This window comes from Chiloscyllium plagiosum, unplaced genomic scaffold, assembly GCF_037043375.1.
Source record: "Chiloscyllium plagiosum isolate Xiang-an unplaced genomic scaffold, Cpla_swu_hap1 HiC_scaffold_19, whole genome shotgun sequence".
Lineage (NCBI taxonomy): Eukaryota > Metazoa > Chordata > Chondrichthyes > Orectolobiformes > Hemiscylliidae > Chiloscyllium > Chiloscyllium plagiosum.
The window spans coordinates 15,435,764-15,461,097 of record NW_028270157.1 but is presented as its reverse complement, the minus strand read 5'-3'; the positions used below and the strand labels follow the sequence as shown (position 1 = coordinate 15,461,097).

Here is a 25,334-nt window from a genome sequence, read left to right as displayed (position 1 = left end):
AAACAGGCTTTGGAGAGTCAGGAGGTGAGTTATTTGCTGCAGTAATCCTAACATCCAATCTTCTCTTGTAGCTATTGTACTTCTATGACTAGTCCAGCTCAGTTTTTAGTCAATGGTAATCCCCAGGATGTTGATAGTAAAGAATTCAGCAACAGTCATCCATTGAATGTCAAGGAGGGGATGGTTAGCGTTCTCTTGCTGGATGTGGACATTGCTTGGCAATTTTGTACCACTAATGTGATCCTTTTACTAACCATATAGTGAATTCATATAAACATTGCTTTATCATATGAATCGTAGAATCATAGAATCATAGAGATATACAGCATGGAAACAGACCCTTCGGTCCAACTCGTCCATGCCGTCCAGATATCCCAACCCAATCTAGTTCCACCTGCCAGCACTCAGCCCATTTCCCTCCAAACCCTTCCTATTCATAGACCCATCCAGATGCCTTTTAAATGTTGTAATTATACCAGCCTCCACCACTTCCTCTGGCAACTCATTCCATATACGTATCACCCTCTGCTTGAAAAAGATGCCCCTTAGGTCTCTTTTATATCTTTCTCCTCTCACCCTAAACCTATGCCCTCTAGTTCTGGTCTCCCCGACCCCAGGGGAAAGACTTTGTCTATTTATCCTAAGCATGCCCCTCATAATTTTATAAACCTTTATAAGGTCACCCCTCAGCCTCCAACGCTCCAGGGAAAACAGCCCCAGCCTTTTCAACCTCTCCCTATAGCTCAAGCCCTCCAACCCTGGCAACATCCTTGTAAATCTTTTCTGAACCCTTTCAAGTTTCACAACATCCTTCTGATAGGAAGGAGACTAGAATTGCACGCAATATTCCAAAAATGGCCTAACCAATATCCTGTAAGCTGCAACATGACCTCCCAACTCCTGTACTCAATACTCTGACCAATAAAGGAAAGCATACCAAACGCCTTCTTCATTATTCTATCTACCTGTGATCATACTTTCAGGGAACTACGAACCTGCACTCCAAGGTCCCTTTGCTCAGCAACACTCCCTTGGACCTTACCATTAAGTGTATAAGTCCTGCTAAGATTTGCTTTCCCAAAATTGCTTTCCCAAATTGTCCAATGATTTTGATGTTCTTGCAAACGGTGTGAATGAGAATGAGAACTGCAAGGAGGATGAGCAAACTAACCAAGAAGGAAGCCTTTCAAATGGGGGAAGAGAATAGGAATGTAGTATAGGAGGGGACAGTATCATTAGGAAGATGGTCACAAGTGGGAGTCCAAAAGGATTTGTTACTGCCCAGTGCTGGGGTTAAGGACATCACCTTAGGGCTAGAGAAGAACTCGGAGAGGGAGATGAGGGATCCAGTAGCTGTCCTCCACATTGGTACCAACAACATTGGTAGGGTTAGAAAAGAAATTCTGCTGAACAGTTAGGAACTGAATTTAAAAATCAGGATCTCCAAAGTGGTAATCTCAGGATTACTCCCTGAAACATGGCAAATTAGCATAGAGCAATTAAAGTCAAGGAGTTAAATGAGTGGCTTGAAGATTGGTGGGGGAGGAATGGCTTTCAGTTCATAGTGTATTATCAAAGATGTGTATTTGCAGCCCATGTGCTAACTCACCCAATGTCCTGTTCCCTCCACACCTCAGTGCTCAATGACATATACTTGCTCCTGATTCAGCAAGGTCTTGTTTTACTTATGCAGTTTCCATCAGATTCACAAAGCTCTGTGATATTGTTAATTCTCCAATGCCAGCATTCCCAATTTCTCCCTGTAATCTTTCATCCCCTTGGCAATCAAGAATTGTTTTAAGTATACTCGATGACCTCAGCTCTGTAGCCTTCTCTGACAATGAATTCCACAGACTCACCACTCTCTGGCTAAGAAGATTTCTCCTTGTCTCCGTTCTAAAAGGTCTTCCCTTTGCTCCAAGGCTGCGCCCTCAGGTCCTCATCTCTCCTGTCAATGGGAACATCTTCCCAATATCCACTCTGTCCAGGCTGTTCAGTATTCTAATAATGTGACTGGAGTAGTAATCCAGGACCTCAGCTGATGTTCTGAGGGCATGTTTGAACCCCAGCAGATGATGAAGTTTGAATTCAATAAAATTCTAGTCTGATGGCAACCAGTCAATTGTTAAAACTCCATCTGGTTCACTCCCACCCTTTAGGAAAGGGAATCTGCAATCCTCACCTGCTCTGAATGACATCAGACTCCACAGCAATGTGGTTAACTCTGAACTACCCTTTGCAATAGGCAGTAAATGTCAACCTAGCCAGTGAAGCCCAAATTCCATGAAATAAGATACTCCAATTTCTGGTATTTCCTCTTTAAATCTCTACACTTTTTGACTTCTCTCTCTTCCTTTAACACGTTCTATAAAACTATCTGTCAATCCAGGTTTTAGACAATTCAGTCACATATTCTTTGATGTAGTTTCCCTTTGAGTGGGTTTTCTCCAGAATGTCATGCTGACCCACATCACTTTGATCTGAAGCTTGCCTTCAGTACAATGTTCCTGAGCTAAATGTTCCAGCTCTCCTGTTAACCAATACCTGAATATAAATCCTCATCTTGTCTAGCGAATCAAAACTGTGTCCGAGTTCCTTTATGGATAGGAATAGCTTTATGTATAACTCTAACTTTCATTAATATAACACCTTTACCATAGACAAATGTCACAAGGCATTTCACAGCACAGGGGGAAAGTGAGGTCTGCAGGTGCAGGAGATCAGTGTCGAGAGTGTGTTGCTGGAAAAGCCCAGCCGGTCAGGCAGCATCCGAGGAGCAGGAGAATCGATGTTTCGGGCATAAGCTCTTCATCAGGATTCACAAACTAGAATAAAAGGCATTAACCAAGGCCTTTCATTGTCCAAAACGTCCATGGTTCCTTCCATGTCCCCACCAACTTAGGCTGTCTATGCATCTTCCAAACTTGTGGCCTCAGTAACTTGAGGAGGACGGCAGCAGATTCATGGGAACATTACCATCTGCAAGTTCTCCTCCAAGCCACTCAAGGATTCCCGATGAAGGGCTTATGCCTGAAATGTCCATTCTCCTGCTCCTCAGATGCTGCCTGACCGGCTGTGCTTTTCCAGCACCACATTTCACAACACAGAAGAGTTGTCCCGTTATTCTCAATTTGTCCCACCCTCCTCTCTGAGTTGAAAGATTTAAGGACTGGATTTTTGCTGAATTGGGGCCAACTTTGGCGACTCTATAACAGTGGTATATGCACCTAATCCAGGATTCCCATCTCTATTAGCAGTTTTGGCAATTTTCACTGGTGTGGAATAATGCTGCAGGTAGCTAGCTTATACCATGTATTCCTGATCTCGCTGGTCCAATGATGGGGTTAGCCATCTCATACATACAGCTCACAATTATCTTCGGCCAACATAGCCACACTGATGATTCACAAACTAGTGTAAAAGGCCTTAACCAAGCTCCTTCATTCTCCATACCGTCCATGGCTCATTCCATGTCCCCACCAACTTAGGCTGTCTCTGCATCTTCCAAAATTGTGCCCTCAGTAAATTGAGGAGGAGGGCAGCAGATTCATGGGAACATTACCACCTGCAGGTTCTCCTCCAAGCCACTAAGCAAAAGTGAGGACTGCACATGCTGGAGGTTAGAGTCAAGAGTGGTGCTGGAAAAGCACAGCAGGTCAGGCAGCATCTGAGGAGCAGGAAGATCGACATTTGGGCAAAAGCCCTTCATCAGAAATGGGGCTGTGAGCCGAAGGGATGGAGAGATAAATGGGAGGCGGGGTGATGCTGGGGGGAAGGGAGCCGAGAGTACGATAGGGTAGATAGAGATGGGGGTAAAGATGATAGGTCAGAAGGGAAAGTGGAGCGGATAGGTGGGAAGGAAGATGGACAGGTGGGACAGGTCATGAAGGTGTTGCTGAGCAGGAAGGTTGGAATTGGGATAAGGTGGGGGGGAAGGGAAATGAGGAAACTGGTGAAATCCACATTTATGCCGTGTGGTTGGAGGGTCCCGAGGCGGAAGATGAGACATTCTTCCTCCAGGCAATGGCTGGTAAGGGAGTGGCGACGGAGGAGGCCCAGGACCTGCATGTCTTTGGTGGAGTGGGAGGGGGAATTGAAGTGTTTGGCCACAGAGCGGTGGAGTTATTTGGTGTGGGTGTCCTGGAGATGTTCTCTGAAGCGCTTTGCAAGTAGGCATCCTATCTTCCCAATGCGGAGGACACTGCATCGAGAGCAACGGATACAGTAAATGACGTGTGGAAGTGCAGGTAAAACTGATGGATGTGGAAGGCTCCTTTGGGGCCTTGGGTGGAGGTGAGGGGGGTAATGTGGGTGCAGGTTTTTCAATTCCTGCGGTGGGAGGGGAGGGTGCTGGGAGGGGAGGGTGTTGGGAGGGGAGGGTGCTGGGAGGGGAAGGTGCTGGGAGGGGAGGGTGTTGATAGGGAATGGTGCTGGGAGGGGAAGGTGCTGGGAGGGGAGGGTGTTGATAGGGGATGGTGCTGGGAGGGGAGGGTGCTGCGAGGGGAGGATGCTGGGAGGGGAAGGTGCTGGGAGGGGTGGGTGCTGGGAGGGGAAGATGCTGGGAGGGGAGGGTGGTGGGAGGGGAGGGTGCTGGAAGGGGTGGGTGGCTTGTTGGGGAAGCGTGGACCTGACAAGGGAATTGTGGAGAGAACGGTATTTACGAAAAGCGGATAGGGGTAGGGAGGGAAATATATCTCTGGTGGTGGAGTCCGTTTGTAAGTGGCAGGAATGGTGGAGGATAATGCAATGTATACGGAGGTTGGTGGGGTGGAAGGTGAAGACGGTGGGGTGGGGGGGTTCTGTCCTTGTTGCAGTTGGAAGGGTGGGGTTCAAGGGCAGAGTTGGATGAGATGCACTGAAGGGCATCATCAACCACATGGGAGGGGAAGTTGCAGTCTTTGAAGGAGGCCAACTGGTGTGTTCTGTCGTGGAACTGGTCCTCCTGAGAGCAGATACGGCAGAGGCAGAAGAATTGGGAATATAGGATAGCATTTTTACAGGAGGCAGGGTGGAAGGTGGTGTAGTCCAGGTAGCTGTGGGAGTCAGTGGGTTTGTAGAAGCTGTCCGTGTTGAGTCGGTGACCGTTGATGGAGATGGACAGGTCCAGGAAGGGAAGGGGTGTGTCAGAGATGGTCCAGATGAATTTAAGGTCGGGGTGTAATGTGTTGGTCAAGCTGATGAACTGTTCAACCTCCTTGTGGGAGCACGAGGAGGCACCGACACAGTCATCAATGTAGCGGAAGAAGAGGTGGGGAATGGTGCCAGTGTAACTATGGAAGGTGAACTGTTCCACATAACCAACAAAGAGACAGGCATAGCTGGGGCCCATGTGGGTGCCCATGGCTGCACCTTTGGTCTGGAGGAAGTGGGAGTATTCAAAGGAGAAATTATTGAGGGTGAGGACCAGTTCAGCCAAACGAATAAGAGTGTCAGTGAAAGGCTACTGATGGCGATGTCGGGAGAGGTAGAAATAGAGGGCTTGGAGGCCCTGGTCATGGCGGATGGAGGCATTTAGGGACTGGATGTCCCATGGTGAAGATGAGGCATTAGGGGTCAAGGAAACAAAAGTCTTGGAGGAGGTGGAGGGCGTGGGTGGTGTCCAGAATGTATGTGGGGAGTTCCTGGACCGGGGGATAGGACAGTATCAAGGTATGTGGAGTTGAGTTCAGTGGGGCAGAAGCTGGCCGAGATGATGGGTCAGCCGGGGCAATCAGGATTGTGGATCTTAGGTAAGAGGTAGAACTGGGTGGAGCAGGGTTCCTGAACTATGAGATTGGAAGTTGTGGTTGGGAGATCCCCTGAAGTGATGCGGTTGTGTATGGTCTGGGAGATGATGGTTTGGTGATGGGAGGTGAGGTTGTGGTCGAGAGGGCGGTAGGAGGAGGTGTCTTCGAGTTGGCGCCTGGCTTTAGCAGTGTAGAAGTCAATGTGTCAAACTACCACTGCACCCCTCTTGTCCGCTGGTTTACTGGTGAGGTTGGGGTTTGGAACATAGAGGGTGGAAGTCCACAAGTTGTGAGGGTGAGAGGTTGTAGTGTGTGAGGGGGAATGGACAGGTTGAGGCAGTCAATGTCCAGGTGGCAGTTGGAAGTAAAGAGATCGAGGGCAGGTAACAGACCAGCATGTGGTGTCCAGGTGGATGGGGTGCGTTGGAGGTGGAAGAAGGTGGGCGGGAGTGTTGGTGGAAAAAGTAAGCCCGAAGGTGCAGGCAGTGAAAGAAGTGTTCAATGTCACAACGCACATTGAATTCATTGATCTGGGAGCAGAGGGGTTGAAGGTAAGGCCTTTGCTGAGGACTGATCGTACACCTCAGTGAGGGGGAGGTCTGGGCGAGTGGTGAAAACTAGGCAGGGCTGGGAGCCAGGACCTGGACTTGGAAATTGATCTAATTTCTTTCAGTGTCACTGGGTCAGAATCCTGGAAATCTCTCTCTAACAGCATGGTGAGTGTACCTACCAATAAATGGATGGTACAATGAGGCATCTTACTCCCACCTTCTTCACAGAATTATGATGAGCAAGACATGTTGGTTTATCCAGAGACACACACCTTCCATGAGCAAACCATTTAAAGGAATAACTAAATTAGCTGAAACAAATGATCAACCATCTGCTCCTCAATTACTGTGAATGCTTGGCTGAGCTCCAAAGCTCAATAATTGACCAGCTTAGCAGGAGGTCTATTTTCATAGTTAGAAGTACAGTGTTTCCTTTGATTGAGTAATTTTTCTGAGGTTATAATAAGCTTTCTTTCTTTTCCAATTTCTGAATGTTTAGTTGGACAAGATTAAGCACTGTGAAGTGAAGCTTCTATTATTGATTTTATAATTGCTATCTGATTGACATTTTAAAACTGTTATAAGATAGCAGCTTCTCTCAGAGCAGTTTTCTGAAATGCTGGTTTTCTAAGTGCATTTCAAGACTCACCATCGTTACTATGTGGTACATTGGTTGTAAGGTACACAGTGGGTGAGAGGGCATAGAATATGCAAAGAGGACGATGGAAGGGGTATTAAGTGAGAAGGAGAGGCATGGAAATGCCGGAAGTTGGGCACATGGAGATGGCAGGGGGATCATGGGGACAAGAAATGGCGAATGGAGCATGGAGACAGCATGTGGAGTGAATGGGGAAATGATGAGATGAGGACTAAAAGACCTAACAACAATTAAAACAATTGGGACTAACAACTTCTCACCAGCTGCCGAGCACCTCCACTCAATTTCCCCAATTCCTTAGAATTAAAATAAATCTCCTTTTTAAGGAGGCACTTCTAGTGGGTTGAGAATTTTCCTGACACAATCTGTTCCATTCAATGACAAAAACTATGAGCCTCTGAGTTCAAGTCCTATTGCAGGAATTGTGTGATGAAACCAGACTCAATCTCCAGCCCAGTGCTGTGTGAGTGCTGCTTTGTTAGCAGTGCCTTTCTTTGAGGTGATGTCTGTTTGCTTCGGTGGTTCAGGACAATGAATACGATTCTGTGGCTGTATTTAAGAAGACCAATATTCAGACCAAATATTTCTCCAATAAGTTAAGTGTACTAGCCAGACATTGTCCTCATTATTGTTTGTGGGATTTCGCTGGATTGAATGTTGTGTTTGACTGTGTAATTAAACATTGCGCTCCAAGATCGTGCATGGTATTCCAAGCATTTTGAACTCCTCTGAGAGACAGGTTATTTAAGTGTTAAATTACAGTGATTGGACTTGACTGTGAGGCACTCCACAAATGAATAGCTCACCAGTGCCCATTAATATTGGACACAATGACAGTGACTGACTTTAAGAGATAAATTAGGGACAATCAGTGGAAGAATAGAGTCACTGGTGGGGACACGTTCATAAGATCATTAGTCACAGGACCAGATGTAGGCCATTCAGCACATTGATCCTCCTCTGCTGTTCAATAATGTAGGCCATTCAGCACATCGATCCTCCTCTACTGTTCAATAATGTAGGCCATTCAGCACATCGATCCTCCTCTGTTGTTCAATAATGTAGACCATTCAGCACATCGATCCTCTGCTGTTCAATAAGGTCATGGCTGACCTGATAATCGCCAACTGCCTTTTCCCCATAACCCCTAGATTTCTTACTGATCAAAAATCTGTCTCGCTCAGCCTTGAATATACTCAACGACCCAGCCTTACCAGCTTTATGCATTGAAGAATTCTACAAATTCACTACCCCCCTGAGAGAGAAAAACAATCATCCTCATCTCTGTTTAGATGGATGACACCTTATGTGACTCCTGACTGATTGAATTAATGGGACCATATTCAGTTGCGCCTGATATTGTCAAACTTAAAAAGTTCTTTTTTTTCTTTTTGATTTCCATCCGAAATTAAACTGTTGTTGTAAATTATGAGGAAGGCTAGGATTTGCAAATAGTAGAGCCTTCAGTTTAACTAGCTTGAATTAATTGACTATTTCCACATAGCACTCACAATCTGCCTAACCTTTGCTCTTGAGTCGTATGGTAATGTTTCCAGCATGCTCTGTTTGTGTCTGTGTGTGTGTTTTATGAGTATGTGAATAATTGTTGCATAGGCACGTGCAACATCAGAATATAATTATTGTAATTAATAATACAACTGACCACATTCTCTTCGAGAAAGTGTGATTCCATCTCCAGCGTTACTCTGGGGACATGATGATTGCAAATGTGACATCATTGTTTAAGAAAGGGGCAAATGATAACTTAAAAAAAAATTTATAGACCTATCAGGTTGACATCAATAGTATGAAAACTGATGGAGGCCATAATACAAGATAAGATAAATATACACAGAGAAATATAAGTTAATGCTAGACAGTCAACTGGTTTTGCCAAGGGCAGGTCAAGTTGAATTGAGGAGCAAATTATTCATAAGTCTGAACACTCATCATCCACCATTACTCTCCTCCACCTGGCTGAACTTGTTCTGTCACTGAACAGTTTCTCCTATAGGCATCCACATGGGTCCCAGTTATGCCCTGCGTCTTTATGGGGTATGTGGAACAATCCTTGTTCCAGTCCTACACCGGCCCCCTCCCACAACTCTTTTCTCGGTACGTTGGCATCTGCTTCAGTGCTGCTTCATGCTCCCGCCTGGACCTTGAAATATTTGTTCATTTTGCCTCCAATTTCCACCCCTCTATTACTTGCATGTCATCCATTTCCGACACTTCCCTTCCTTTCCTTGACCTCTGTCTCCATTTCAGGGAATAAACTGTCCACTACAATGCATCAACTCCCATAGTTACCTTCACTATAACTCTTCACACCCCACATCCTGCAAGGACTCCATCCCATTCTCCCAGTTCCTTTGCCTACGCTATATTTATCCAGAAGATGCCACTTCCATGAGCATGGTTTCCCACCCACTGTGGTTGACAGGACCCTCAATCCATCCGACCTATCACCCGGGCTTCTGCCCTTGCCCCTTCCCATCGCTCACAACAGCATGATTGGCTCCCACTTGTTCTAACATGTTCCTCCCTCCAGCCTCCGCATTCAAAGGATCATTCTCCGTCATTTCAGCCAACTCCAGCAGAACGCCATCACCAGACACAACTTCCCCTCTCTACTGTCTGCATCTCACAGGGGTTGTTCCTTCCAGGATAGCCTAATCCATTCCGCAACCACCAACACCACCCCCCCTTCCCATGGCACCTTGCCATATAACTGCAGAAGGTACGACACCTGCCCCTTCACCACCTCCCTGTTCACCATCCAAGGGTCTAAACAGTTTTTCCTGGTGAAGCAGCATTCCACCTGCACCTCCTCCAATCCTGAGTTTTGTATTCACTGCAACTAATGTGGCCTTGTCTGCATTGGAGAAACCAAACACAGTGACTGCTTTGCAGAAAACCTCTGGTCTGTGCACAAGCATGACCCCAACCTTCTCATAGCCAGTCATTTTAACACAGCATCCTCCTCATATAGCCACTTGTCTCTCCTTGGGATGCTGCAATGCTCCAGCAAAGCAATTACAACATTTAAAAGGCATGGGTATATGAATAGGAAGGGTTTAGAGGGATATGGTAAAAACAAGGACTGCAGATGCTGGAAACCAGAGTCCAGATTAGAAAAGCACAGCAGGTCAGGTAGCATTCAAGGAGCAGGAAAATCGATGTTTCGTGCAAAAGCCCTTCATCAGGAATAGAGCACTTAGAGGGATATGGGCCAAGTGCAGGTAAAAGGGATTAGATTAGATTAGGACATCTGATCAACGTGGACGAGTTGGTCCAAAGTGTCTGTTTCTGTGCTGTACATCTCTATGACTCTATGAATCACAGCATAAACTGGAGGAACAATATCTCATCTTCAAACTGGGCAATTTACAACCTTCTGGGCTCAAGATTGGGTTCAACACCTTCAGATTGTGAACCCATTCCTTCCCTTCCTTTTAGCTTTGTTTGTTACATTCTCTGTCACCCTCTCTCCCCTCCTACCAACACCACACCAACCCCGCCCCCCACCCCCCCTCCCCTCCCCCCCCCCCCCCCCCACCACACCCCCAGTGGGATTGTTTGTTCTTCCCAGTCTGGCAGTTAGACACACATTCTTACATTCCAATCACTTAATCTGAATTATCAACATCTTTTCTCACCCAGCCTCCAATCCCTCCCCCCCAGCTATTGCATTTATGCTGCCCCTCCGTACAGCTTTGATGAAGAGTCATATAGACTTGAAACGTTAGCTTGCTCTCTCTAGGGATGCTGCCTGACCCGCTATGATCTCCATCGCTTCTTCTTTTCAGTTCAAATTGGGTTCTTTGACAAGGTGGATGAGAGTACTGCCGTGGATGTTGTGTATTTTGACTATCAGAAAGCATCTGAAACTATGCCACATGACAGGTTGGCGAACAAATTATAAAAATGCCCAGGATTGATGAGTCCTTGGCAGCATGGAGTGGAAGTTGGCTAAAAGGTTAGAGGCTAGGTATAGATGGGCATCTCTCAGACTGAAAATGAGTTGAAAGTGATGTTCCACAGGGATTACTGTTGGGGCCTTGCTTTTTCTGAGTTATATAAACAATTTGAGGGCAAAATTCATAAATTTGCAGATGATATTAGCTAGGGAGAATAGTAAATTGTGAGGATGACGCAGAGGGACATTGACAAATTGGCCAAATGAGCAGACACCCAGCAGAGTGGGTGCTCCTTCATCAGGTGGTTGAACAGCGCTCTCAAAGCTAGTGCTTCCAAATAAACCTGTTGGACTATAAACTGGTGTTGTGTCATTTTTAACTTTGTACACCCCAGTCCAACCCAGGATTCAGTGCACAGTTCTCTGAAGGTAGCCAGGCAAGTTGAAACAGTTGTTGAGAAGCCTCATGGGATCCTTGGGTTTATAAATAGAAACTTGGAGTATTAAAGCAAGGAAGTGATGTATTATCTCTACAACAAGATCATATTTGGAGCATTATGTTCAGTTCTGGGCATCTTATCTAAGGAAGGATGGTGAAGCCCTGGAGAGAGTTCAAAGGAGATTTATTGGAATTATACCAGGTGTGAGGGGTTTTTAGATGCAAAGAAGAATAAGAGAATCTGACATTATTTACCTTGGAGCAGAGAAGATTAAGAGGTTTTCCCTGGAGCGACGGAGGCTGAGGGGTGACCTTATAGAGGTTTACAAAATTATGAGGGGCATGGATAAGATAAATTGACAAAGTCTTTTCCCTGGGGTCAGGGAGTCCAGAACTAGAGGGCATAGGTTTAGGGTGAGAGGGGAAAGATATAAAAGAGACTTAAGGGGCAACTTTTTCACACAGAAGATGGTACGTGTATGGAGTGAGCTGCCAGAGGAAGTGGTAGAGGCTGGTACAGTTGTAACATTTAAAAGGCATTTGGATGGGTATATGAATAGGAAGGGTTTGGAGGGATATGGGCCCAGTGCTGGCAAGTGGAACTAGATTGGGTTGGGATATCTGGTTGGCATGGACGGGTTGGACCGAAGGGTCTGTTTCCATGCTGTACATCTCTATGACTCTATGACTCTATATTGTAGTGTTCAAACTTATGAACAATTTTGACAATAAATCTTCTCTGAACTCTCTCCAGGGCTTCACCATCCTTCCTTAGATAAGATGCCTAGAACTGAACACAATAAAACCATTTCCACTGGTTTGTATGTCAGTAACTTGGGATCACAATTTCAAGATTGTCTGCAAGAGAGCGGGGAATGAAATGAGGAGAAACCTCTTTACTCAGAGAGTTGTTAGGAGTTGGAATGCGCCGCCTGGAAGAATGGTGGAAGCGGATTCCATTTCAGATTTCAAAGGAGAACCGATTCTGTATTCGAAAGGAATGCATTTAGTGGATTATGGAGATAGGGCTGCAGAATGAGACCAGCTGGATAGCTCTTCCTGGAGACGATAGATCAAATGGCCTCCTTCTGTACTCTAAATTCAATGATCCTATTATGCTACTTGCTGTTGATTATGTTGTTCTGTAGGAGCCTGAATTGCTGAAGCAGCCTGCACTTTTCCATATACTTTGTAGTTTGCAGCTATGGATAGCGATGGTGAAGGCTCCAATTCTCTTTCCATCTAGTGGCTGACCAGGAATCGCTCCTTCTCTTTGCACCTACCATACATGGTAAAGTTTCTATTCAACCTGTTTGGCTGTGTTATGAACAACCTTCCTTTAGCCATCAAATCCTGGGGTGGGGCCCTGAAGATGGAACTTCTGGTTCAGACACAGGAACTCTTCCATGCTGCTGCTACATTGCTGAAAACTGTTCTAGCAATCATTCATCTGTGACAACAATTTCACTTCTTAAGTGAGATATTGTCAAAATGAGTAGAAATAGGAAGTAATCGAACCCATGGGGGTTAACAGGTGAAAATTCTGTCTTCTCAAATGTTGATCTCGTTTCTCACTGGTAAACAATTGAAAGACTGCCGACAGAATACCCTGCCATGGATTCAGTGAGGAGGAGGTCGTCAGGTTGTTTTAGAAAGACTTCTCCCAGTCTGATAAATAATGTAATGAATCTTGAAACGAACCCCATTTCTCATTCATTCGTATGTGAGCAGTGTTTATAAAGCCAGCTAATTGGCTAATGAAGACAGTGGAGAGATACATTTTTAGATTAGAGTAGTGCTGGAAAAGCACAGCAGTTCAGGCAGCATCCGAGAAGCAGGAAAATCGACGTTTCAGGCAAAAGCCCTTCATCAGGAATAGAGGTAGAGTGCCTGCAGGGTGGAGAGATAAATGAGAGGAGGGTGGGGAGAAAGCAGCATAGAGTGCAATAGGTGAATGGGGGTGGGGATGGAGGTGTTAGGTCAGGGAGGAGGGTGGGGGAAGGTAGCAAAAATCATCCGACGACATTTCCGCCACCTCCAAATGGACCCCACCACCAGGGATATATTTCCCTCCCCACTCCTTTCCGCCTTCCGCAAAGACCGTTCCCTCCGTGACTACCTAGTCAGGTCCACGCCCCCCCAACAACCCACTCTCCCGTCCTGGCACCTTCCCCTGCCACCGCAGGAACTGTAAAACCTGCGCCCACACCTCCTCCCTCACCTCCATCCAAGGCCCTAAAGGAGCCTTCTACATCCATCAAAGTTTCACCTGCACATCCACCAATATCATTTATTGTATCCGTTGCTCCCGATGCGGTCTCCTCTACATTGGGGAGATTGGACGCCTCCTAGCAGAGCGCTTTAGGGAATATCTCTGGGACACCCGCACCAATCAACCACACCGCCCTGTGGCCCAACATTTCAACTTCCCCTCCCACTCAGCCAAGGACATGGAGGTCCTGGGTCTCCTTCACCGCCGCTCCCTCACCACCTGACGCCTGGAGGAAGAACGCCTCATCTTCCGCCTCGGAACACTTCAACTCCCAGGGCATCAATGTGGACTTCACCAGTTTCCTCATTTCCCCTTCTCCCTCCTCACCCCAGTTCCAAACTTCCAGCTTAGCATCGTTCCCATGACTTGACCTACTTGCCTGTCTTCCTTTCCACCTATCCACTCCACCCTCCTCTCTGACCTATCACATTCATCCCACTCCCATTCACCCTTGTACTCTTTGCTACCTTCCCCCACCCTCCTCCCTGACCTATCACCTCCATTCCCACCCCATTCACCTATTGTACTCTATGCTACTTTCTCCCCACTCCCACTCCCCTCTCGTTTATCTCTCCACCCTGCAGGCATTCTGCCTCTATTCCTGATTAAGGGCTTTTGCCCGAAATGTCGATTTTCCTGCTCCTTGGATGCTGCCTGACCTGCTGTGCTTTTCCAGCACCACTCTAATCTAGACTCTGGTTTTCAGCATCTGCAGTCCTTACTTTTACCTAGAGATACATTTTTGAATTGTTAGACCACTTCCGAGGGCACTTGGGAGCAGACACATTGCTGAGGGCCTGGGGTCACATACAGGCCAGATCTGGTACAAACAGATGATTTCCTTCACTAAAGGACATTCATGAACTAGATGACAATCTCCTTCTTCTTGTCAGTCCCTCAGGATCGAGGATGAATCGTTTCCACATGACAAGCCCAAAGCACGAATGCACCCTCTGCCGGGTAGGACGTGTGTGGAGGGTTGGGGCAATGAGCTATTGGGAGGTTTGCGCACTCTCTCTGACACCTCGACTTTACCTCTGACTGTTTCCCGACCAGGTCTATCAGTGAGTTCAGTGTCTGAACCAACCTTCTCTGTTTTGGTCTGCCACTCACCAGGGATTTCCATGAGTCACGAGGAATGTTTAACCTCTTCAGAGATGTTTTGTGGATATGCATAAACTACTTCCAGTCTTTTGCTGCGACCAATTCTGATTGGACCAGTTGATTTAGGAGTCTGGTGTCCGGCAGAAAAGCAACATGTCCTGCCGATCTAATAGTTTCATGTTCACAATATTAATTATTTATCTTAAAACCTAGTTAATTAATCAAATTGAAATTTCCCAGCCATCAACTGTGATTTGAATGCCTATCTTTGGATCATCTGAATAGGCTGCCTGGTTATTAATCCAGTTACCTAATTGCTAAATTACCATGGTTGACATGAACCTCTTTGGTTATTTGATTATTAATCTGGTTACCAATCACTAAGTTACCTTCGTTGATGTGAATCCCTTGACCTTCCACTGAAGAGTTACATCAACACCATTGCCCGAATCCATAACAGGATTATCCCCATTCAGATTCAGAGCTGTTCTATCTTTGTTCATCAAGTTCCCTATGACATCATCAGTCTGGGTGGAGCTTAATGCAGTATTCAGCATTAACCCTTTCAGAACCAATACCATAAACACCACCTAGCTCCTGAGAAGACAAAAGGAAGGATATGCAGAGATTTGATGAGGTTGGTTAACAAATAGTGAGATTCAATTGGAAACAGGTCTTAAAGTAATGCTTAGAGTAACGTGTGGATCTTAGTTTCTCTGTTTGTTTTCTGAAATGACTATCTGCTTAACCCCTGCCCTATTCCCATTAACTCTTGAACTTTTTTCAAATAGTTTGTAGTTCTCATGCCTCTGCTTCTGTGACTGTTTCTAATCAATCATTTTGCACTGGAATTGTGAAATCAATTGAGACTGACGAGAGGATTTTTGGGGGTGGTGGTTTATAATATCTGCAAGATGCTTCACACCGTTTTGTTTTGCACTAACCCTGCTAACCATGGTTAAGGCAGATTGCTAGATGTTGCACCTTGCACCTTCACCTGGTCAAACAACACTCCCTCACTCCAAACATGCATCACCAATGAACATAAGAACATACGAACTAGGAGCAGGAGTAGGCCGTCTGGCCTATCGAGCCTGCTCCACCATTCAATGAGATCATGGCTGATCTTTTTGTGGACACAGCTCCATTTACCCACCCACTCACCATAAATGGGGCTGCACGGTGGCTCAGTGGTTAGCACTGCTGCCTCACAGCACCAGGGACGCAAGTTCAATTCCAGCCTCAGGTGACTATCTATGTGGAGTTTGCACATTCTCCCCATGTCTGCGTTGGTTTCTCCCCACAGTTCAAAGGTGTGCAGGTCAGGTGAATTGGCCATGCTAAATTTCCCATAGTGCTTGGTGCATTAGTTAGAGGGAAATGGGTCTGGGTGGGTTGCTCTTTGGAGGGTCAGTGTGGATGTTTTGGGCCGAAGGGCCTGTTTCCGCACAGTAGGGAGTCTAGCCTAGTCAACCCTTCATTCCTTTGCTGTTCAAAAATCTATTTATCTTTCAATGATGTAGCCTCAACTCCTTCACTGGACGGGGAATTCCACAGATTTACAACCCTATGGGTGGAGACATTCCTCCTCAACTCAATGAACAAAAGCATTCAAAGAAAATGAAAATAAGACACTATTTTTATTTTCCCCCAAATCCTTGTTTAATTCCTGGATAAGCCATCCCGGGTTCACTCAGGCATTTCTTAGTGACCAAACATTGAGTGTGAAAGTACACTCCTAGACTTCAAATAAACTCAGAGGGGGGTCTTTTAACCCTTTAAAGAGTGACTCACTTAGTCCAGCTCTTTTCTTCTTGGCCTATAAGCCCTTTCCTGAGACTTAGTGGTGGTGCAGTAGGTAGTTTCCCTGTCTCTGAGCTCACAGTTCTGGGTTCAAGTCCTGCCACTACCTTGACAGCCAAGCAGCTTGATCATCCACCAGAGAATTATTCCAAACCCAGGGCATAAGATTGGGAGAGTCTCCTGGTCAATCAGAAAATTGCAAGAACCTCACTGGTCTCTACAGTGAAAGATCCCTGGAGCAGGTTCTTGCTATGTCCGAGCTGTGCTTTGTGAGAGAGAAGGAAAACCTTTCCTTTCAAAAACACATCCAGGACTCTTCATGCTCCTGGTTACTTCAGTTTTAGCATATTTCACTTCCACTCAACAAGTTATCCTAACTGCCAAATGGAAGGCGACCTCATTTCCCTGTGGACAGACATTGGTAAAGAGACAAATTATACCAAAGGGTTTAAACTGACAGCTGTCAGTGATTGCTGTTAGTCGTTCTTTGTTGTGGAGCCTCTTTAGCCCGTGACCCACTGGTGCCCTTGCCCCATCCCCTATCTGCCCTCTAATTCTCCAGATAATGCCTTTGAAAGCATTACGGCCTATGCCCAATTGCTCCAAACTGTTTAATTGCTTCAAAGCCCAGGGGAAAGGGTGAGTGAACCCTTTCTTAATTGTTATTTGCTGACCAGTTATTTCAAGGGTTCTGGCTCCAGTCACCAAGGGTGTAGCCAGACTCACTGTGGCCTGGGGGTCAGGAGTCTCCATGATCCTGGCTCCATCAAACCTATAACTTTTTAAGTGGTTGAATGCAAACAGTCTCCACTCTGAGCTGTCAAGACCAGAGAGGTTATACGAGGCGATTACTCATCATAAACAGAAGTGCACTAATGACTACTGACAGGCCATTTAATGGAGAACGCTTTAAAAGCAATTTGGAATATGAATGCAAGGTTCCAAGCTATCAAGAGAGGGAGAAAAATAAACCCACCATGCTTAATATTTGCATTGTTGGATTTGGTAAAGTGTTAAATGGGAAGCTCTCGGTTATCTGCCCCTCTTTCAAAGCACAGATCTGAAAGGATGTCAATAGCAATAGTGTAATCACTCTCTTCCTCTGGGTCAGGAGAAGATTAACTGAATGTTAAGTAAAGGGAGATCGGCAATTCCTTGGGGATGTGTAAATTAGTCATTCAGGTTTCTCAGCCGAAGCTGTGAGTCTCATGTCATTGGTGGGGCTGGGGGGACAGGGCATAAGGTTATCTGCTGTGTAGGTTTCTGGTTGTTTTGCTCGATCTACATTTCAGTTCTTTAGAGATTTGATTACGACAGCCGTGGAATGTTGTATGCAGAGAGTAAACCAAATTAAATTAAGCCCTGCCTTAAAGACTATCACACATCTCGGCTGCAATGCAAGTTGGGAGTAATGGTACACAAGTGGTGACTACTCATAGCTCCAGTAGAGGTGATTTTACAATGTGCCTGCGTACTTTAAATTATTGTCACTACCACCACTACTTTGCAGCATTTTGAAATGTTAACTCTTGGCTAAGAGAACGAACCGTTCACCCTCTTAGCTGGGAATAAAACATTCCACGCCACATATTTGAAGAAGAACTGGGACCTTCCCCTTGGTTTTGTGGCCTATATTATTCAACAACCACAACTTGCATTTAGATAGCACCTTCAATAGGGAAACGTGTGTTATGTTCCGAGTTGGTGTGAAGGAACAGCACTCTGAAAGCTAGTGCTTCCAAATAAACCATAACCTGGTTCCGTGATTTTTTTAACATTGCTGGACAAGACAAATTGATTATATATATATATATATGTGTGTGAGAGACTGATTATATTCCCTACAGTATGAAAACAGTCCCATCGGACCAACAAGTCCACACCGACCCTTCAAAGAGTAATCCACCCAGACCCAGTTCCCTCTGACTAATGCACCTAACATGATGGGCAATTTAGCATGGCCAATTCACCTGACCTGCACATTTCTGGACTGTGGGAGGAAACCGGAGCACCCGGAGGAAACCCACGCAGACATGGGGAGAATGTGCAAACTTCACACAGTCGCCTGAGGCTGGAATTGAACCTGGGTCTCTGGCACTGTGAAGCAGCAGTGCTAACCACTGAGCCACCATGCTGCCAAATTGAGGTTATGAATCTTAGCAGAAAGATTGAAGGAATGGAATATTATTTAAATGGAAAAAGACCGTAGAAATGTCCAGCACAGAGGGATTTTGGGGTGCTGATGCATGACTCACAAAAAGCCAGTATCCAAGTTCAGAGCAGCAAAGGGAAGGCAAATTGAATGTTGGCCTCTATTTCAAAGATAATGGAATATAAAAACTGTGAGGTCTTGCTAAAATGATACAAGGCACTGGTCAGATCGCAGCTGAAATACTCTGAACAGTTTTAGTACCCTTATCTGAGGAAAGATAGACTGCAGGAGTCTAGAGAAGGTTCAACAGATTGGACCTGTGTTTGCAGGGATTTTCTAATGAGCAGAGGCTGATTAGTCTGGTCTTGGGAGTTTAGGAGAATGAGAGGCAACTTATGAAACGTGCAAGATTCTTTGGGGGCTTGACAGAGTAGTTGTGGAGAGGTTGTTTTCTTTAGTGGGCAAGTCTAGGGTCAGAATCACCCATTTAAGACAGATATATGAATGATTTTTTTCTGTCAGACAGTGGTGAATCTGTGGAATTCTTTAATACAGTGGTTGGCTCATTAGTAAAATCAATGCTGAGATAGACAGACTCCTAATAATTAAGGGAATCAAGGTTATGTTGATAAAGCAGAAAAGTGGAGTTACGGATCAGAACCAGCACAATCTTATTGAATAGTGGAGTGGACTTGATGGACCAAATGATAAGCAAAATCTTCTGTTTGATGGTCTCATGGTGTTGATTAGATTAGATTCCCTACTGTGTGGAAACAGGCCCTACGGCCCAACCAGTCCACACCAACCCTCCGAAGAGTAACCCACCCAGACCCATTTCTCTCTGACCAATGCACTTAACACTATAGGCAATTTAGCGTGGCCAATTTAGATAGATCACAGACTGAAATCCTGATTGATCTGTTATATTTTGCTTGTTTTAGCTTTAATGATGTGGTCTACCCCTGACATATCAGCAATGCTACAGATTTTGTTTAACAATGAAACAAATTTATTAAATAATTGAAATGAAGCAAAAGTCGAACAAACAAAACTAATTATCACCTAAGTCAACATTTTTAAACAGTTAAAGCATAATCCCATTAATCTCAAAATATCGCTTCCTAAATTCCATAAGGACAAACAATTCGTAATATAGTACCTCAAAGAAACCCTTCTATTGTACTCCCTTTCAGAATCCTTTCCTCAACAGGTTTAACTTTGACATTAAGTCCTAGCTTGCAATTGCTGATAGTGTCTTCCTGGAGTTATTATTCATTACAGTTAAAAGTACTCAGCTTTAAGTAACTTCTTCATGGTTTTATCCCAACACTGGATTGGGACTATTACTAACTCTCTATTCTAATTACATTTCACTATACCCTTCCCTTCTTAGGCGCCCCAGACTAAGTAAATGTCTTCATAGGACAAGTCAAAATTCAAAGTAAAATTGGAAAAGAAACTTCTTTCTAAGCTATGGGCGTTTCCCTTAAGCTTAAAATACCTCTCCTGACCCTCTAAACCCGAGCTGGTTTACCTTGTTCAATTGTAAAATCCTACCAATGTACACAAAAACCTATTCAATCTAAAGCTAGGGCTCAAAAACCTTTTTAAAAGAAATCACCATTGCCACATGAATTCTTACAAGTTGACTATTAACTTCAGACACAAAGAAAACCCACTAATCCAAGAATCCAATCTTGCAATAAATGATATTACAAGTACATAGAAATTCCACAATTTACATCACACATGTCCAGTGGTCCTTCACAGGAGCATTATTAAACAAAATGTAACACTAATTGATATAAGGAGATAATAAACAGAGGAGAGGTGGGTTTGTGGAGTATATTAAAGGAAGAGAGATGAGGAAGAATGTCTGCTCTCAGAGGGAAAGGCAGAACCGTGGAGTTGAGGATTATCAGATAAACTTATGATCTTATTGAATGGTGAAGCAGACTTGATGGGCTGAATGACCTACTTCTGCTCCTACATGTTATGGTATTATGGAGCAAAAGGAAGGAGAAAGGCCAAGAGATTTAGGGAAGGAGCAGTGGACTTTGCCAGCTGAGGTGCCAACCATAATTGTACGATGATGCTTCTGTCTGTGTTAAGTATTATTTCTGCTGTTTCAGACCCCTATCTGGGGCAAGAGTCTCTGCCACATTTTCTGAAGAGGAAGATTGTGGACTGGGAAGGTGCACAATTTATTGTCCCTGTTTTCTCCATTCCCTCTTTTCAGCCAGCTGAGCTCTTACAGTTTTGTTCAATTCTTCCAACACCCCTCTAGTCAGCCTCAAGAGCTCATGACTGCCAGTGACTGTGTCTCCCAGGTGACAATATCCAGCATCCGTATACCTGACCTGCAGGATGTCCTCATAGCAGAGGAATAGATATCCTCTGCCAATTTTAGACTAAATGAGGAGGAATTCCTTCTCTCAGAGGATTGAGAGGTTTTGGAAGTCATTTGCCACAGAGAGCTGTGGGGGCAGAGTCCTTGTGTATATTTAAGGCTGAGATAGATTGATTCTTGATTAATTGGGGAATCAAGAATTATGAGGAAAGGCCAAGAAAATGGACGTGAGGAATGTCGGATTCTATTGAACGGTGAAGCAGGCTTGAGGGGCCGAAGAGCCTACTTCTGTTACTATTTCTTACAATCTTACTGTCAGTGAAGGAACAGTGATATAGTTCCAAAATTAGAATGATGTGTGGATTGGCGGTGATCTTGAAGGTGGTGGTGTTCGCATGCATCTTCTGCTCTTGTCCTTCTATGTAGGAAAACTTATGGGTTTAGTAAAGCTGTCAAAGGATCCTGGGTGAGTCAGTGTAGTGCATCTTGTAGATATAATCGTTTCAGCCACTGTGCACCAGTGGGGAAGGGAGTGAGGTTTTGAAGGTGGTGGATGGTTTGCCAATCAAATGGACTGCTGGGGAACCTCTGGTGTGTTGTTAATTCAATCAAGCGGGATTTCAACTTCCCAAGGCACTTTTCAAGCAGTCACTGTTAAACAGAAACGAAGCAACCAATTTCTGTATAGCAAGCTTCCATAATCCCTGGCGTGGGGGAGTCCAGAACTAACTGAGGGGTGACCTTATAGAGGTTTAGATTAGATTAGATTACTTACAGTGTGGAAACAGGCCCTTCGGCCCAACAAGTCCACACCGACTCGCCGAAGCGCAACCCACCCAGACCCATTCCCCTACATTTACCCCTGCACCTAACACTACGGGCAATTTAGCATGGCCAATTCACCTAACCTGCACATTTTTTTTTTGGACTGTGGGAGGAAACCGGAGCACCCGGAGGAAACCCACGCAGACACGGGGAGAATGTGCAAACTCCACACAGTCAGTCGCCTGAGGCGGATAGAGTAAATAGACATGGTCTTTTCCCCGGGATGGGGAGTCCATAACTAGAGGACACAGTTTTAAAGTGAGAGGGGAAAGATTTAAAAGAAACCTAAGGGGCAATGTTTTCACGTAGAAGGTGGTGCATGTATGGAATGAGTAGCCAGTGGAAGTGGTGGAGGCTGGTACAATTACAGCATTTAAAAGGCATCTGGATGGGTATATGAATAGGAAGGGTTTAGAGGGATATGAGCCAAATGCTGGCAAATGGGATTAGATTAGGTTAGGATATCTGGTCAGCATGGACGAGTTGGACTGAAGGATCTGATTTCGGGTTGTACATCTCTCTGACTCTAAAATGCAATAAGGACCAGATCAACTCCTGCTGGTAATTGATTGAGGCCTGCTTTGAGATAAGTTAAAAATCACACTACACCAGGTTATAGTCCAACAGGTTTGTTTGGAAGCACTAGCTTTTGGAGCAGGAGCAGCACTCTGAAAGTTAGTGCTTCCAAATAAACTTGTTGGACTATAACCTGGTATTGTGTGATTTTTTAACTTTGTACATCCCAGTCCAACACCAGCACCTCCAAATCATGCTTTGAGACAGCACCAAGAGACCTTCTACATCAATCTCAGAGAACAGACTTGGTTTAACATTTTCATCTGAAAAAAAAACAGCAGTACCTCCTCAGTTCTGGAATGTCAGCCTGGGCTTTTGACCCTCTGGTGGGACTTGAACCTAGACTCTTAACAACTCAGGGGCCAAGGGCTCTATTGTTGCTATTACCCACTGAGTCACAGTGTGAATTTGTGCAAGTGATTTTTGTCAGTCAAGGAACCCATTTTGCATTTAGCCCCAAGCTAAAATCCTTTTGCTAACAATGGCAATCTCCACAAAGATCATAAACAGCTTGATCTCGAGGTTAAGCAACACGTTAATTACACTTATTTCTGACCTTTCTCACAATTCATGCATGTTTAGAGACAAACCCATCTGTAACATAGCCATAATAGGATACATTCTATGCTTTGTTTAATCTCAACAGTGGTTGTTCTTGACAGGCCTTGGGGATCTCTTGATAAAGATGTAAAAAGGTTGGGATTGCAGGGCGAAGCAGAGAGAAAAGGTCTAGAAAGTTGAGTTTAATGACTGTAGCGTGTGACTTTTTACCAAACATCAGACTAATAATTTGATCTCTACCTCTAGAATTCTTACCTTTGATTGATAGACCAGATTTGTGTCCCCTGCAAGTATTCTCCATCCTCTCAATGCTGTGAATTTTGTCAAAGAGGATTTGAATCCAGAAGAGCATTTTGCAATAAACCATTGATTGTTGCCAATAAAGGGTAACTCTTGGTAAATCTGTTTTAAAACCACTCCCAAGAGTCTGGCGTGAACTTGTGTTATTGTTTTTGAAGCTGTGAAATCAATTTACTATCTGACATCTCGTTATTTTGTTCTGGTATTAGAAACTGCAAAGAAAAAGTTTAATTTTTAAAGCTTGCTGAACGTCAATTAATTCAACGTGATAATGCTTTTTATTCTGTAACAGGTTTAATTAGCCAGCAGGCTAAAATTTATAGCACATAAATGTGGGCCCAGCTCAAAGACTCAATTACTTCGAGCAATATCAGTAACAAATATTTACCATGTTGTGAAGAGATTCTTTCATCTACTCCTTTGTGACCTCACAAAAAATGGCAGATAGGGGAATGCTGGTCAATTAAGTCAACTGCACATTCAAGATCGCTGGAGATTCTTCACAAGCCATTTCCTACTCCCCTCCCTCTCTCACTCCCCACCCTGCAGTCATGTTATCTCCTATAAAAGCAAACAAAAAGGCCACTGGAATTTTTTATTCATTCACGGGGTGTGGCCGTCATTGGCTAGGCCAGCAATTATTGTCCAACCCTGTTTGCCCAGAGGGCAGATAAGAGTCAACCATATTGCTATGGGTCTGGAGTCACATGTAGGCCAGACCAAGTAAGAATGGCAGATTTCCTTTTCTAAGGAACATTTGTGAACCAGATGAGTTCTGACAAAAATTGACAGTGATTATGTGGTCAGCATTTGGCTGAACTCAAATTTCACTGTTTCACCAACTGCAAGGCTCCAAAACATCAGCCTGGGCCTGTGAATTGCTCGTCCAGTGACAATACCCCAAGATGCAATGGACTCCCTTTAAAGAGATTAAAGCTATGTGCTGAAATCCAAAATAAATTCTTGTTACCCTGCCTCCCTTGGGCAGCCCAAAGCCATCCAGGAGGTCATGTGGACAAAATGTTATTTGTAAAGACAATATGAGGGGATATCTACCTCGGCCAGAAACCAGTCCAGCAATGACGAATCAGCATACGGTCAATGATACAAGAAATAGGAGTAGAGAAAACCATTCTGTTCGTCAACTCTCTCCCACCATTTGGAACAATTATGACAGATCTGGGACTCCATTCCACTTTCTAGTCCATTTGGCACATCTCCATGATTCCTTAAGAGACCAATTGCCTGTTCATTCCAACTATACATATTCTCAGCAATGGACCACCGCACCAGCCAACCATATGTTTCAGAGGCTCACGACACTTGCTTCGTTTATTTATCTGCTCACTAGTCCGACCCTGAGCTGTCAATGTAAAATCACCTATCAATCATCCGCAATCTTATTGTTTTATACAGCCCTATCAGGTATCAGCCATGTCTCAGAGGGTTGATGTCACACTCCCAAGACTTCACTACGTAATGTTGTCTGGATTATTGCAGCTCCAACAACACTTGGTTCAACATTAAACTGCCTACTTGTTCAGCATTCCATCCTTGAGTTTAAATACTCACTCCCTCCAACACCATTGCAGTTACATCAGTGTGTACTAGCTACACAACGTACTGCAGCAACTAATCCAGGCTCTTTCAACAGCACTTTCCAAACCTACCACCTCTACTATCAAGAAGTTAAGGAAAGCAGATACATGGGAACAACATGTCAGTTCCACTCCAAGCACCCCACCATCATGACTTGGGAATATTTTGACAGGCCACATGGACCGTTCTGTGTGCACTGCAGAACCAACCATGATCAGTTCCCAACCTCCCCTCCCCCCATCTTACCTCAGTTCCAAACTTCCAGCTCGGCACCGTCCTCATGACCCATCTCATCCGTCCATCTTCCTTCCCACTATCCGTTCCACCCTCCCCTCCAACCTATCACCATTACCCCCACCTCCATCGACCTATCGCATTCTCAGCTACCTTCTCCCCCTCTTTTGTCAGTATTTGTCAGTATGGTTGGCATGGACGAGTTGGACCGAAGGGTCTGTTTCCGTGCTGTACATCTCTATGACTCTATGACTCTCTGTCATTT

At 44.8% G+C, this 25,334-nt stretch overlaps 1 long non-coding RNA gene across 1 annotated transcript in view; it reads left to right on the top strand.

Moving 5' to 3' along the window:
- The window catches only part of LOC122559829 (uncharacterized), a 33,368-nt gene extending 10,053 nt beyond the window's left edge, over positions 1 to 23,315 (top strand). Inside the window, exons 2-3 of the long non-coding RNA XR_006314567.2 lie at positions 14,459 to 14,567; positions 23,183 to 23,315. This is a non-coding gene — a long non-coding RNA (uncharacterized LOC122559829). The remainder of the gene's footprint in view (positions 1 to 14,458; positions 14,568 to 23,182) is intronic.
- Positions 23,316 to 25,334: the final 2,019 nt, after the last annotated feature.